This window comes from Sus scrofa, chromosome 16 (genome assembly GCF_054392235.1).
Source record: "Sus scrofa isolate SSC_HxYL_T2T_F1_AM1 chromosome 16, Sscrofa_HxYL_maternal_Yorkshire_Landrace_v2.0, whole genome shotgun sequence".
Classification (NCBI taxonomy): domain Eukaryota; kingdom Metazoa; phylum Chordata; class Mammalia; order Artiodactyla; family Suidae; genus Sus; species Sus scrofa.
The window spans coordinates 1,639,013-1,651,266 of NC_139398.1; positions in this window are offsets into that span (position 1 = coordinate 1,639,013).

Consider the following 12,254-nt stretch of genomic DNA (forward strand, 5'->3'; position numbering starts at 1 on the left):
AGAATAGAATAGAATAGAACAGAATAGAATAGAATAGAACAAAACAGAATAGAATAGAATAGAACAGAACAGAATAGAACAGAACTGAATAGAATAGAATAGAATAGAACAGAATAGAATAGAACAGAACAGAATAGAATAGAACAGAACAGAACAGAATAGAACAGAATGGAATAGAACAGAATAGAATAGATTGGAATAGAATAGAATAGAATAGAACAGAACAGAATAAAATAGAATAGAATAGAATAGAACAGAACAGAACAGAATAGAACAGAAAAATAGAATAGAATAGAAAAGAATAGAATGGAATAGAACAGAATAGAAAGAAAAGAACAGAATAGAACAGAATAGAATAAAACAGAACAGAACAGAATAGAATAGGATGTAATAGAAGAGAATAGAATAGAATAGAATAGATTAGAACAGAACAGAACATAACAGAATAGAATAGAATAGAATAGAATAGAATAGAATAGAATAGAATAGAACAGAATAAAATAGAATAGAATAGAATAGAACAGAATAGAACAGAACAGAATAGAATAGAACAGAACAGAAGTGAACAGAACAGAACAGAATACAATAGAATAGAACAGAAGAGAGTAGAATTGAACAGAAGAATAGAACAGAACGGAATAGAATAAAACAGAAAAGAACAGAATAGAATAGAATAGAATAGAACAGAATAGAATACAATAGAACAGAACCGAACAGAACAGAACAGAATATAACAGAATAGAACAGAACAGAACAGAATAGAATAGAACAGAATAGAATAGAACAAAACAGAATAGAACAGAATAGAATAGAATAGATCAGAATAGAATAGAACAGAACAGAAGAGAATAGAATAGAATAGAGCAGTAGAGAATAGAATTGAAAAGATAGACTAGAACAGAATAGAATAGAATAGAATAGAATACAATAGAATAGATCAGAGCAGAATAGAATACAATAGAATACAACAGAATAGAATAGAATAGAATAGAATACAACAGAATATAATATAATAGAGCAGAACAGAACAGAATAGAACAAAAGAGAACATAATAGAATAGAATAGAACAGAATAGAACAGAACAGAATAGAAGAGAATAGAGCAGAACAGAAAAGAACAGAACAGAAGAGAATAGAATAGAACAGAACAGAATACAATAGAATAGAATAGAACAGAACAGAATGGAACAGAACAGAACAGAATAGAACAGAATAGAACAGAACAGAAGAGAACAGAATAGAAAAGAATAGAATAGAAGAGAACAGAACAGAATAGAATAGAATACAATATAATAGAACAGAACAGAATAGAATACAATAGAATAGAACAGAATAGAATAGAATAGAACAGAATAGAATAGAATAGAACAGAACAGAACAGAATAGTATAGAATAGAGCAGAATAGAACAGAACAGAACAGAATAGAACAGAATAGAACAGAATAGAACAGAATACAATAGAACAGAACAGAGTAGAAAAGAACAGAACAGAATATTATATAATAGAATATAACAGAACAGAATGGAACAAAACAGAATATAATAGAACAGAATAGAACGAATAGAATAGAATAGAACAGAATAGAATAGAATAGAATAGAGTAGAATCGAATAGAACAGAATAGAATAGAATACAATATAATAGAACAGAACAGAATAGAATATAATAGAATAGAACAGAATACAACAGAACAGAACAGAATACAACAGAACAGAACAGAATAGAATAGAATAGAACATAATAGAATAGAACAGAACAGAATAGAATAGAAATGAATAGAAAAAATCAGATAAGAATAGAATAGAACAGAACAGAATAGAAGAGAACAGAAAAGAATGCAATAGAATAGAACAGAATAGAATAGAACAGAACAGAATAGAATAGAATAGAACAGAACAGAATAGAACAGAACAAATAGAATGGAATAGAATAGAACAAAATAGAACAGAAAGAATAGAATAGAAAAGATAGAATAGAACAGAATAGAATAGAATAGAATAGAATACAATAAAATAGATCAGAGCCGAATTGAATACAATAGAATACAACAGAATAGAATAGAATAGAACAGAATATAATATAATAGAGCAGAAGAGGAACAGAATAGAACAGAAGAGAACATAATAGAATAGAATAGAACAGAATAGAACAGAACAGAATAGAAGAGAATAGAAGAGAATAGAAAAGAACAGAACAGAACAGAATAGAATAGAACAGAATAGAATACAATAGAATAGAATAGAACAGAACAGAATGGAACAGAACAGAACAGAATAGAACAGAATAGAACAGAACAGAAGAGAACAGAATAGAATAGAATAGAATAGAAGAGAACAGAATAGAATAGAATAGAATACAATATAATAGAACAGAACAGAATAGAATACAATAGAATAGAACAGAATAGAATAGAAGAGAACATAATAGAATAGAATATAACAGAATAGAACAGAACAGAATAGAAGAGAATAGAAGAGAATAGAAAAGAACAGAACAGAATAGAATAGAATAGAATAGAACAGAATAGAATAGAATAGAACAGAACAGAACAGAATAGTATAGAATAGAGCAGAATAGAACAGAACAGAACAGAATAGAACAGAATAGAACAGAATAGAATAGAATAGAATAGAACAGAACAGAGTAGAAAAGAACAGAACAGAATATTATATAATAGAATATAACAGAACAATGGAACAAAACAGAACATAATAGAACAGAATAGAATAGAATAGAACAGAATAGAATAGAATAGAAGAGAGTAGAATCGAATAGAACAGAATAGAAAAAATACAATATAATAGAACAGAACAGAATAGAATACAATAGAATACAACAGAATACAACAGAACAGAACAGAATACAACAGAAGAGAACAGAATAGAATAGGACAGAACAGAATAGAATATAACAGAACAGAATAGAATAGAAATGAATAGAAAAAATCAGATAAGAATAGAATAGAAGAGAACAGAATAGAAGAGAACAGAAAAGAATAGAACAGAATAGAACAGAATAGAATAGAATAGAACCGAACAGAATAGAACAGAAGAGAATAGATAGAATTGAACAGAAAAAATAGAACAGAACAGAATAGAAAAGAATAGAATAGAATAGAATAGAACAGAATAGAGTAGAATAGAACAGAATAGAATAGAACAGAACGGAATAGAATAGAACAGAACCGAACAGAACAGAATAGAATAGAATAGAATAGATTAGAATAGAACAGAACAGAATAGAATAGAATAGGACAGAACAGAATAGAATAGAATAGAATAGAACAGAACAGAAGAGAACAGAACAGAACAGAATAAAATAGAATAGAACAGAACAGAATAGAATAGAACAGAACGGAATAGAATAAAACAGAACAGAATAGAATAGAATAGAATAGAACAGAACAGAACAGAACAGAACAGAACAGAATAGAATAGAATAGAAACGAATAGAATAGAATAGAATAGAATAGAACAGAACCGAACAGAACAGAACAGAATAGAACAGAATAGAACAGAACAGAACAGAATAGAATATAACAGAATAGAATAGAACAAAACAGAATAGAACAGAATAGAATAGAATAGAACTGAATAGAATAGAACAGAACAGAAGAGAATAGAATAGAATAGAACAGAAGAGAATAGAACAGAACAGAATAGAATAGAACAGAACAGAACAGAATAGAACAGAATGGAATAGAACACAATAGAATAGATTGGAATAGAATAGAATAGAATAGAACAGAACAGAATAAAATAGAATAGAATAGAATAGAACAGAACAGAACAGAATAGAACAGAAAAATAGAATAGAATAGAAAAGAATAGAATGGAATAGAACAGAATAGAAAGAACAGAACAGAATAGAACAGAATAGAATAAAACAGAACAGAACAGAATAGAATAGGATGTAATAGAAGAGAATAGAATAGAATAGAATAGATTAGAACAGAACAGAACATAACAGAATAGAATAGAATAGAATAGAACAGAATAAAATAGAATAGAATAGAATAGAACAGAATAGAACAGAACAGAATAGAATAGAACAGAACAGAAGAGAACAGAACAGAACAGAATACAATAGAATAGAACAGAAGAGAGTAGAATCGAACAGAAGAATAGAACAGAACGGAATAGAATAAAACAGAAAAGAACAGAATAGAATAGAATAGAATAGAATAGAATAGAATAGAATAGAATAGAACAGAATAGAATAGAATAGAACAGAACCGAACAGAACAGAACAGAATATAACAGAATAGAACAGAACAGAACAGAATAGAATAGAACAGAATAGAATAGAACAAAACAGAATAGAACAGAATAGAATAGAATAGATCAGAATAGAATAGAACAGAACAGAAGAGAATAGAATAGAATAGAGCAGAACAGAATAGAATAGAAAAGATAGACTAGAACAGAATAGAATAGAATAGAATAGAATAGAATAGAATAGAATAGAATAGAATAGAATAGAATAGAATAGAATAGAATAGAACAGAATAAAATAGAATAGAATAGAATAGAACAGAATAGAACAGAACAGAATAGAATAGAACAGAACAGAAGTGAACAGAACAGAACAGAATACAATAGAATAGAACAGAAGAGAGTAGAATCGAACAGAAGAATAGAACAGAACGGAATAGAATAAAACAGAAAAGAACAGAATAGAATAGAATAGAATAGAACAGAATAGAATACAATAGAACAGAACCGAACAGAACAGAACAGAATATAACAGAATAGAACAGAACAGAACAGAATAGAATAGAACAGAATAGAATAGAACAAAACAGAATAGAACAGAATAGAATAGAATAGATCAGAATAGAATAGAACAGAACAGAAGAGAATAGAATAGAATAGAGCAGAACAGAATAGAATAGAAAAGATAGACTAGAACAGAATAGAATAGAATAGAATAGAATACAATAGAATAGATCAGAGCAGAATAGAATACAATAGAATACAACAGAATAGAATAGAATAGAATACAACAGAATATAATATAATAGAGCAGAACAGAACAGAATAGAACAAAAGAGAACATAATAGAATAGAATAGAACAGAATAGAACAGAAGAGAATAGAAGAGAATAGAGCAGAACAGAAAAGAACAGAACAGAAGAGAATAGAATAGAACAGAACAGAATACAATAGAATAGAATAGAACAGAACAGAATGGAACAGAACAGAACAGAATAGAACAGAACAGAACAGAATAGAACAGAACAGAAGAGAACAGAATAGAAAAGAATAGAATAGAAGAGAACAGAACAGAATAGAATAGAATACAATATAATAGAACAGAACAGAATAGAATACAATAGAATAGAACAGAATAGAATAGAATAGAACAGAATAGAATAGAATAGAACAGAACAGAACAGAATAGTATAGAATAGAGCAGAATAGAACAGAACAGAACAGAATAGAACAGAATAGAACAGAATAGAATAGAATAGAATAGAACAGAACAGAGTAGAAAAGAACAGAACAGAATATTATATAATAGAATATAACAGAACAGAATGGAACAAAACAGAATATAATAGAACAGAATAGAACGAATAGAATAGAATAGAACAGAATAGAATAGAATAGAATAGAGTAGAATCGAATAGAACAGAATAGAATAGAATACAATATAATAGAACAGAACAGAATAGAATATAATAGAATAGAACAGAATACAACAGAACAGAACAGAATACAACACAACAGAACAGAATAGAATAGAATAGAACATAATAGAATAGAACAGAACAGAATAGAATAGAAATGAATAGAAAAATCAGATAAGAATAGAATAGAACAGAACAGAATAGAAAAGAACAGAAAAGAATGCAATAGAATAGAACAGAATAGAATAGAACAGAACAGAATAGAATAGAATAGAACAGAACAGAATAGAACAGAACAAAAGAGAATGGAATAGAATAGAACAAAATAGAACAGAAAAGAATAGAATAGAAAAGATAGAATAGAACAGAATAGAGTAGAATAGAATAGAATACAATAAAATAGATCAGAGCCGAATTGAATACAATAGAATACAACAGAATAGAATAGAATAGAACAGAATATAATATAATAGAGCAGAAGAGGAACAGAATAGTACAGAAGAGAACATAATAGAATAGAATAGAACAGAATAGAACAGAACAGAATAGAAGAGAATAGAAGAGAATAGAAAAGAACAGAACAGAACAGAATAGAATAGAACAGAATAGAATACAATAGAATAGAATAGAACAGAACAGAATGGAACAGAACAGAACAGAATAGAACAGAATAGAACAGAACAGAAGAGAACAGAATAGAATAGAATAGAATAGAAGAGAACAGAATAGAATAGAATAGAATACAATATAATAGAACAGAACAGAATAGAATACAATAGAATAGAACAGAATAGAATAGAAGAGAACATAATAGAATAGAATATAACAGAATAGAACAGAACAGAATAGAAGAGAATAGAAGAGAATAGAAAAGAACAGAACAGAATAGAATAGAATAGAACAGAATAGAATAGAATAGAACAGAACAGAACAGAATAGTATAGAATAGAGCAGAATAGAACAGAACAGAACAGAATAGAACAGAATAGAACAGAACAGAATAGAATAGAATAGAACAGAACAGAGTAGAAAAGAACAGAACAGAATATTATATAATAGAATATAACAGAACAATGGAACAAAACAGAACATAATAGAACAGAATAGAATAGAATAGAACAGAATAGAATAGAATAGAAGAGAGTAGAATCGAATAGAACAGAATAGAAAAAATACAATATAATAGAACAGAACAGAATAGAATACAATAGAATACAACAGAATACAACAGAACAGAACAGAATACAACAGAACAGAACAGAATAGAATAGGACAGAACAGAATAGAATATAACAGAACAGAATAGAATAGAAATGAATAGAAAAAATCAGATAAGAATAGAATAGAACAGAACAGAATAGAAGAGAACAGAAAAGAATAGAACAGAATAGAACAGAATAGAATAGAACAGAACAGAATAGAATAGAATAGAACCGAACAGAATAGAACAGAACAAAAGAGAATGGAATAGAACAGAACAAAATAGAACAGAACAGAATAGAATAGAATAGAACAGAACAGAATAGAACAGAAGAGAATAGATAGAATTGAACAGAAAAAATAGAACAGAACAGAATAGAAAAGAATAGAATAGAATAGAATAGAACAGAATAGAGTAGAATAGAACAGAATAGAATAGAACAGAACGGAATAGAATAGAACAGAACCGAACAGAACAGAATAGAATAGAATAGAATAGATTAGAATAGAACAGAACAGAATAGAATAGAATAGGACAGAACAGAATAGAATAGAATAGAATAGAACAGAACAGAAGAGAACAGAACAGAACAGAATAAAATAGAATAGAACAGAACAGAATAGAATAGAACAGAACGGAATAGAATAAAACAGAACAGAATAGAATAGAATAGAATAGAACAGAACAGAACAGAACAGAACAGAACAGAACAGAATAGAATAGAATAGAAACGAATAGAATAGAATAGAATAGAACAGAACCGAACAGAACAGAACAGAATAGAACAGAATAGAACAGAACAGAACAGAATAGAATATAACAGAATAGAATAGAACAAAACAGAATAGAACAGAATAGAATAGAATAGAACTGAATAGAATAGAACAGAACAGAAGAGAATAGAATAGAATAGAACAGAAGAGAATAGAACAGAACAGAATAGAATAGAACAGAACAGAACAGAATAGAACAGAATGGAATAGAACACAATAGAATAGATTGGAATAGAATAGAATAGAATAGAACAGAACAGAATAAAATAGAATAGAATAGAATAGAACAGAACAGAACAGAATAGAACAGAAAAATAGAATAGAATAGAAAAGAATAGAATGGAATAGAACAGAATAGAAAGAACAGAACAGAATAGAACAGAATAGAATAAAACAGAACAGAACAGAATAGAATAGGATGTAATAGAAGAGAATAGGATAGAATAGAATAGATTAGAACTGAACAGAACATAACAGAATAGAATAGAATAGAATAGAACAGAATAAAATAGAATAGAATAGAATAGAACAGAATAGAACAGAACAGAATAGAATAGAACAGAACAGAAGAGAACAGAACAGAACAGAATACAATAGAATAGAACAGAAGAGAGTAGAATCGAACAGAAGAATAGAACAGAACGGAATAGAATAAAACAGAAAAGAACAGAATAGAATAGAATAGAATAGAATAGAATAGAACAGAATAGAATAGAATAGAACAGAACCGAACAGAACAGAACAGAATATAACAGAATAGAACAGAACAGAACAGAATAGAATAGAACAGAATAGAAGAGAACAAAACAGAATAGAACAGAATAGAATAGAATAGATCAGAATAGAATAGAACAGAACAGAAGAGAATAGAATAGAATAGAGCAGAACAGAATAGAATAGAAAAGATAGACTAGAACAGAATAGAATAGAATAGAATAGAATAGAATAGAATAGAATAGAATAGAATAGAATAGAATAGAATAGAACAGAATAAAATAGAATAGAATAGAATAGAACAGAATAGAACAGAACAGAATAGAATAGAACAGAACAGAAGTGAACAGAACAGAACAGAATTCAATAGAATAGAACAGAAGAGAGTAGAATCGAACAGAAGAATAGAACAGAACGGAATAGAATAAAACAGAAAAGAACAGAATAGAATAGAATAGAATAGAACAGAATAGAATACAATAGAACAGAACCGAACAGAACAGAACAGAATATAACAGAATAGAACAGAACAGAACAGAATAGAATAGAACAGAATAGAATAGAACAAAACAGAATAGAACAGAATAGAATAGAATAGATCAGAATAGAATAGAACAGAACAGAAGAGAATAGAATAGAATAGAGCAGAACAGAATAGAATAGAAAAGATAGACTAGAACAGAATAGAATAGAATAGAATAGAATACAATAGAATAGATCAGAGCAGAATAGAATACAATAGAATACAACAGAATAGAATAGAATAGAATACAACAGAATATAATATAATAGAGCAGAACAGAACAGAATAGAACAAAAGAGAACATAATAGAATAGAATAGAACAGAATAGAACAGAAGAGAATAGAAGAGAATAGAGCAGAACAGAAAAGAACAGAACAGAAGAGAATAGAATAGAACAGAACAGAATACAATAGAATAGAATAGAACAGAACAGAATGGAACAGAACAGAACAAAATAGAACAGAATAGAACAGAACAGAAGAGAACAGAATACAAAAGAATAGAATAGAAGAGAACAGAACAGAATAGAATAGAATACAATATAATAGAACAGAACAGAATAGAATACAATAGAATAGAACAGAATAGAATAGAATAGAACAGAATAGAATAGAATAGAACAGAACAGAACAGAATAGTATAGAATAGAGCAGAATAGAACAGAACAGAACAGAATAGAACAGAATAGAACAGAATAGAATAGAATAGATTAGAACAGAACAGAGTAGAAAAGAACAGAACAGAATATTATATAATAGAATATAACAGAACAGAATGGAACAAAACAGAATATAATAGAACAGAATAGAACGAATAGAATAGAATAGAACAGAATAGAATAGAATAGAATAGAGTAGAATCGAATAGAACAGAATAGAATAGAATACAATATAATAGAACAGAACAGAATAGAATATAATAGAATAGAACAGAATACAACAGAACAGAACAGAATACAACACAACAGAACAGAATAGAATAGAATAGAACATAATAGAATAGAACAGAACAGAATAGAATAGAAATGAATAGAAAAAATCAGATAAGAATAGAATAGAACAGAACAGAATAGAAGAGAACAGAAAAGAATGCAATAGAATAGAACAGAATAGAATAGAACAGAACAGAATAGAATAGAATAGAACAGAACAGAATAGAACAGAACAAAAGAGAATGGAATAGAATAGAACAAAATAGAACAGAAAAGAATAGAATAGAAAAGATAGAATAGAACAGAATAGAATAGAATAGAATAGAATACAATAAAATAGATCAGAGCCGAATTGAATACAATAGAATACAACAGAATAGAATAGAATAGAACAGAATATAATATAATAGAGCAGAAGAGGAACAGAATAGAACAGAAGAGAACATAATAGAATAGAATAGAACAGAATAGAACAGAACAGAATAGAAGAGAATAGAAGAGAATAGAAAAGAACAGAACAGAACAGAATAGAATAGAACAGAATAGAATACAATAGAATAGAATAGAACAGAACAGAATGGAACAGAACAGAACAGAATAGAACAGAATAGAACAGAACAGAAGAGAACAGAATAGAATAGAATAGAATAGAAGAGAACAGAATAGAATAGAATAGAATACAATATAATAGAACAGAACAGAATAGAATACAATAGAATAGAACAGAATAGAATAGAAGAGAACATAATAGAATAGAATATAACAGAATAGAACAGAACAGAATAGAAGAGAATAGAAGAGAATAGAAAAGAACAGAACAGAATAGAATAGAATAGAACAGAATAGAATAGAATAGAACAGAACAGAACAGAATAGTATAGAATAGAGCAGAAAAGAACAGAACAGAACAGAATAGAACAGAATAGAACAGAATAGAATAGAATAGAATAGAACAGAACAGAGTAGAAAAGAACAGAACAGAATATTATATAATAGAATATAACAGAACAATGGAACAAAACAGAACATAATAGAACAGAATAGAATAGAATAGAACAGAATAGAATAGAATAGAAGAGAGTAGAATCGAATAGAACAGAATAGAAAAAATACAATATAATAGAACAGAACAGAATAGAATACAATAGAATACAACAGAATACAATAGAACAGAAGAGAATACAACAGAACAGAACAGAATAGAATAGGACAGAACAGAATAGAATATAACAGAACAGAATAGAATAGAAATGAATAGAAAAAATCAGATAAGAATAGAATAGAACAGAACAGAATAGAAGAGAACAGAAAAGAATAGAACAGAATAGAACAGAATAGAATAGAACAGAACAGAATAGAATAGAATAGAACCGAACAGAATAGAACAGAACAAAAGAGAATGGAATAGAACAGAACAAAATAGAACAGAACAGAATAGAATAGAATAGAACAGAACAGAATAGAACAGAAGAGAATAGATAGAATTGAACAGAAAAAATAGAACAGAACAGAATAGAAAAGAATAGAATAGAATAGAATAGAACAGAATAGAGTAGAATAGAACAGAATAGAATAGAACAGAAAGGAATAGAATAGAACAGAACCGAACAGAACAGAATAGAATAGAATAGAATAGATTAGAATAGAACAGAACAGAATAGAATAGAATAGGACAGAACAGAATAGAATAGAATAGAATAGAACAGAACAGAAGAGAACAGAACAGAACAGAATAAAATAGAATAGAACAGAACAGAATAGAATAGAACAGAACGGAATAGAATAAAACAGAACAGAATAGAATAGAATAGAATAGAACAGAACAGAACAGAACAGAACAGAACAGAACAGAATAGAATAGAATAGAAACGAATAGAATAGAATAGAATAGAACAGAACCGAACAGAACAGAACAGAATAGAACAGAATAGAACAGAACAGAACAGAATAGAATATAACAGAATAGAATAGAACAAAACAGAATAGAACAGAACAGAATAGAATAGAACAGAACAGAACAGAATAGAACAGAATGGAATAGAACACAATAGAATAGATTGGAATAGAATAGAATAGAATAGAACATAACAGAATAAAATAGAATAGAATAGAATAGAACAGAACAGAACAGAATAGAACAGAAAAATAGAATAGAATAGAAAAGAATAGAATGGAATAGAACAGAATAGAAAGAACAGAACAGAATAGAACAGAATAGAATAAAACAGAACAGAACAGAATAGAATAGGATGTAATAGAAGAGAATAGAATAGAATAGAATAGATTAGAACAGAACAGAACATAACAGAATAGAATAGAATAGAATAGAACAGAATAAAATAGAATAGAATAGAATAGAACAGAATAGAACAGAACAGAATAGAATAGAACAGAACAGAAGAGAACAGAACAGAACAGAATACAATAGAATAGAACAGAAGAGAGTAGAATCGAACAGAAGAATAGAACAGAACGGAA